Genomic DNA, 6,123 nt, shown 5'->3' on the forward strand with positions numbered 1-6,123 from the left:
CTACCCCCCCCCCCCACCCTTCTTCTTCTACGTCAATGACTCGCATATGGTTTCAGAATATAACAAATTCCATATTTGTAGATTCTTTTTAACCACTCCCCATAAGAAAATTTATTCATAGATTTTTCTTTATTTATTGAATTTTCATAATAAATCAAATTACATAACATAAATTAAGACCGTAGGCATAATTAATAATCAAACAGCCTTACGAGAACTTTGACTAGAGGTGTTAGCAGTTATAGCTCTTGTTTCATGTAACACTGGTCCTTGTGTGTTTCTTGCTTCATTTCCCTGTAATATTTCAAGAAAATGATTTTTATTAGCTACAAAATTATATTACATGAAAACATGTGTTTTTTTTTTCATACATCTTAGATATATATATATTACTACCAATTTTTATGACATAATTTTATTTTTTTTTAGTTAGTTAAGAAATAACTTTTTTTTAATATTTAGCTTATGTTTCAACTTATAATATGAAGTCATGAATTTAAAATAGTGTTTGGGCCTTCATTTTGAGTTCATGATTACGAATCTCAAATCTCCAAAATGCATGATTTAGAATTTTAAATCATGATTTCAAATCTTTTATGTTACAAAACCTGACCTATAAATATATTTTATAAAAAAAATAGACTCATAAATTTTAAATTTGCCAAAAAAGACTAGAGTCAATTTCCTAAATGGTCACTCAAGTTAAGGAAATTATCTTAAAATGTCATTTATGTTTTATTTAGGATCAAATATCACCCAACTATCACTATTTTCCTCCAATATACTTGACAATTCAAAAACATCACTCTCTCCTAGTTGGCATGACATGTTATTAAAGTTTTTTTTAATAATAGACTAATTTAATTCATTAAACTCATTTAACTAAAATAATGATCATATTACTTTTAATTAATTTACTAAGAATAAATTTTCATACTTAAAATCTTTTATCATAATTAAACTTTTTATTTTTCATGTTATGCAAAATGCGTTTTTAAAACGTACTATAATCTCATCAATTTTCAATACTTATAAACGCATACATTCAAAAAATATTGATATACAAATAACTCATAAACACTAATTTAATTCAATTAATCATAAATTGTATAATAAATCAATAATATTAAAGATCGATTAATTATTAAAAAATAATTATTTGGGTGCTTTGAAATCCACATATTCTTGCAATATCTTTTTTTATAAGAAAATATTAAGTGAATAATACTAATAGAAAATAAAATTTTGATCTTTATTTATCAGTATATTAGTCTCATATAATATGTATACTATCGAATTAAATTAGCAAATTCAATTAATTATTAGTTCATTTATTGATGTTTAATTGTACGAAAAATTATAATATAATATAATATTGAATAAAAGAATAAAAATAGAAATAAAAAAAAGTTAAACAATAATTTTCTCTTTCTTACCAATTTTTTTTATCAACCTTGCAAATTTATCTAAATACTTTTATTTAAAAATTATTTAAAATTTTTAAATAATTTAATTAGAAATTTTAAAAATTATCAGGTAATAAGTGCACGCTGAGATTTTTTGATTGAATTTTGTTTGGTGACAATATATAAAGTTACTACATTTTTTGCAATACTTTTCTTATAATCTTCATAAATTCTCATGTAATCTATATATTTATTTTGTAGGGACATAAGTTTGATGAATTTAATAGGTCTATTATTTTTTAAAAATGATTATTTAATGACAGGACATATACCTAGAATTTAAAGAGACTTTTGAGGTATTTAGTATTTCTAATGGATAAAAAAATATAATATTATTTACTTTTTTATTTATTTTTTTCAAAAAAAATAATTTCGGAAGCATGAATTGCAAAATATAAGATTAATATTATTGTAATAGTTAATTGACCTTTAATATTATTGATTTATTAAAAAACTTATGATTAATGATGTAAATTAGCGTTCATGAGTGATTTGTATATCAATATTTTTTTGAATGTATATGTTTATTAGTATTCAAAATTGATAAAATTATAGTACATTTTAAAAATGTATTCATCATAACATAAAAAAGATAAGAAGTTTAATTATGATAAAAGATTTTAAGTATGAAAAATTATTCTTAAGAGATTAAAAATAATATGATCATTATTTTAGTTAAATAGGTTCAGTGAATTAAATTAGTCTATTATTAAAAAAACTTTAATAACATGTCATGCCGACTAGGAGAGAGTGATGATTTTAAAGTGTCAAGTATATTTGGATGAAAATAGTGATAATTGAGTGATATTTTGATCCTAAATGAAACATAAATGATATTTCAAGGCAATTCTCTTAACTTGAGTGACCATTTAGGGAATTGACTCAAAAAGACTGATACGTAAAGAAGTTATTCTTACCACGTGATAAGATTATATTAAAAAATTAACTAATTAATTACTATTATTATTAATTTGTAGATAATTATAAAACTATGTACATTTGAAGGTTTATAGAAAGAATATCTATATATGTCATTTTTCAATTATTCATCATGTTTGAATAATTTGATATTTGTTTATGAATTAATGTTTGCTCATTTGGGAACATTGTATAAACATTAGAAAAAAATTGATAGTTCAGAACTTGTAAGGTTTGCATGCTGTTTTCGTTTTTGGGGGTGGATGTTTATGAGAAAAATATAACTTAAGAAAATCAAATTTCATATATTCAAACAAACTTTAATATCATATCAATATGATTTTTATCATATGTTCAAACATACCCTTAGGAATAATCTAGAAAATATTTTCTACTTTTCCCTTATTTAATTGAACAAATTTTTTTAAAACATATTTTCTCGGAGAAAATAAGTTGCCTAAATATAAATGATGAAAACACCATTCTTTTAACACAACAATTTCTATAACAAACGTTCTATATTTATTGTATCTTCCTCATCCATCTAATGCCTCCAACGTGATCATTACAAAATGTTTTTGAAATAACTTTTTTTTACTTAACAAATACTAGAAATACGTAAAAAGACAATAATTTATTTTTCGAAAAAAAAAACATTTTTTCGTAAAAAATAATCCCTACAAATCAAGAACACCCCAAGTTTCTCATCTTATTTTTAGTAATGATTTATAGTCATGTAAAAAAATTTTAATCCATTATAGAGCTTCATAACATAAGGGTAATTTTAAACTATACTCTAAAGTTGTATAGTAAATATTGACTATTTTTCTGTAAAATATTGATACATGGGTCCACTCATTACGTATTGGAGCTTTATTACTGTCAAAGATAAATATAAAATAATTTGCTAATGACAAAAGTATATATGAATCAACTGTTTAATGGATAGTAAAATTAAACATTTTTTTTTAAAAAAAAAAACAGGAAAATTGAGGAGGAGGAAGCTTACACCCGCACTTTGTTCTACAACATTACCTGAAATTTTAAGTTGAATTAATACATCAAAATTCAGAGCTATTGAAGGATGTAAATATCTACTTTCGAAAGTCAATTTTCTTTATTTTACTCATGAAATAGGATATAAAATTATCTGAAAATTATAATAAATCATATTAATTAATAATTTAAAATATTTAATCAAATTTCTTACTTCTTTGATATGCTTACTTGAGATAATGGTCTACCGAAAATAGTCCCTCTAACCTATTTAGTAGAATAAAGTTGCATAAACAATATCCTCCCAAATCTCACTGCGTATGTTGTTCTTATTGTAATTATGTTTGAGCTTGGCACTACAAAATAAAAAATCTGATTAGTGGAGATTTAATTGCGGGTATAGACCAAGGAATGCACGAGGCTTAAATATTGTAAGTATTCAGGAGTAGAACAATGCAGCGATCTGCAAACTGTTGTGGGATCTGAATAAGAAAAAGGACAAGTTATGGGTACACATGTACTATGGGAAGCAAGGGACATTGTGGAATATACAAGCAAACCTCATACAAACATAGAAAATGTTGAAGGATGTGAGATGGAATGAAGCACAAGTGATACAAATGGAGAAGATCTCAATTAAACAAGCATATCAACTCACGAGCATGAAACTGCAGTTGGTAGATTGGTACCCTGTGTAATTAATTAACTTCTGATATGAGAGGGATAGGGTAAGCAAAGACTAGGAATAAATTGTTTTGATGCTCAAAGTATATAGTCCTGGAGATGTCCAGACTGATTTTCTTTTCCAAGTGATTTGTATTTCTCATTTGGATTGATAAAACTGTTTATTTACCAAAAGAGATTGCAGATATTACAATCAACCACGCAAATTGGCTTTAGATTTACTCCCCCCGACCTACTTGTGTCAATTACCTTTTAAAGAATTATTATTAAAGTCATCATCAAGGCTTGTGAGTAAGTGCAAGGAGAGGGGGCTGGGGGTAGGCTTGACCCCGACCATGTCCATTAATTTCCAAAAATGATACAAAGTTGGACGGGGTAATGAACCAAACCTTTCCAACTATTATCATCCACACCAAAAATAACCTCCACTGCAGATGAGAAAAGGATCAGCCTAGTTCCATTTTTACGGAACAATGAAAAAATTCAGCTAACAAAAATTGTTCTTCTCATATCTTCACCTCATGGTGGGGAGTGACATTTGTCTAGTTGAAGTAAACATTTAACCTCACTTAGAAAGTGTAGGTTCAAGACCCCCTCCAATTTTGTATCTTTTTTGGGAATTAATGGACATGGTCAAGCCTAACCCCCCCCCCCCTCCTTTCTAAATTAGTGACTCACAACTCTTGGTCATGACTTTAAAAAAATGATTCTTTAAATGGTAATTGACACAAATAGGTCAAAGGGAGTACATCTAAAAAAGGATGCACTCTACCAAACTTTTTTTATCTTGTGTAAGAAAAATTATTACGTTAATATATAAATATTGACTTAGTAATTTGATCTTTTGGGTTTATTTAGATGTATATTGACGTAACATTTGCTTTTAACTTAAGAGAAAAAGATTGGTAGAGTACATCCTTTTAGATCTGACCTATTTGTGTCGGTTACCTTTTAAAGAATCATGTTTAAAGCCATCACCAAGGCTTGTGAGTAAGTGGTGTAGGAGAGAGGGGGGGGGGGTAGGCTTGACCCCAACCATGTCCATTGATTTCCGAAAATGATATAAAGTTGGACGGGATAATGAACCAACACTTTCCAACTATTATCATCCACACCAAAATAACCTCCACTGCATTTGAGAAAAGGATCAACCTATACATCCATTTCTACGAGACAGTTAATGAAAAGATTCAGCTAACAATTTTTTTTTTCTCATATCTTCTCCTCATGGTGGAGAGTGACATTTGTCTAGTTGAAGTAAACTTTTAACCTCATTTAAAAAGTGTTGGTCCAAGACCCCTTCTAATTTTGTATCTTTTTTGAGAACTAATGGACATGGTCAAGCCTAACCCCCCTCCCCCCTTTTACATCAGTGACTCACAACCCTTGGTCATGGCTTTAAAAAATAATTCTTTAAAAAGTAATTGACACAAATAGGTCAAAGGGAGTACATCTAAAAGAATGTACTCTACCAATCTTTTTATTTTAAGTAAAAGAATTTGTTACTTTAATATATAAATATTGACCTAGAAACTTTTTGGGTTTATTTAGATGTATATTGACGTAACAATTACTTTTAACTTAAGAGAAAAATACTGGTAGAGTACATCCTTTTAGATCTGGCCCATTTGTGTCTGTAACCTTTTAAAGAATCATTTTTTAAAGCATCACCAAGGATTGTGAGTCATTGGTGTAGAGGGGGGAGGGGGTTTGGATTGACCCCAACCATGTCCACAAATAACCCATAAAAAATACAAAGTTGGACGGGTCATAAACCAAACCTTTCCCACTATCATCATCTACACCAAAACAACCTTCACTGCAAGTGAAAAAGGATCAGCCTATACATCCATTTCTACAAAACAATTAATGAAGAGATTTAGTTAGATAAAATTGTTCTTCTCATATCTTCTCCTCATGGGGGAGGGTTGAAATTTGTCTAGTTAAAGTAAACCTTTAACCACTTAGAAGGTATTAGTTCATGACCGGTCCAACTTGTATCGTTTTTTGGGAATCAGTGGACATGGTTGGGGTCAAGCATAACCCTCCCCCCCCCCCC

Source organism: Solanum pennellii, chromosome 4 (assembly GCF_001406875.1).
Source record: "Solanum pennellii chromosome 4, SPENNV200".
In the NCBI taxonomy this organism is placed as follows: domain Eukaryota; kingdom Viridiplantae; phylum Streptophyta; class Magnoliopsida; order Solanales; family Solanaceae; genus Solanum; species Solanum pennellii.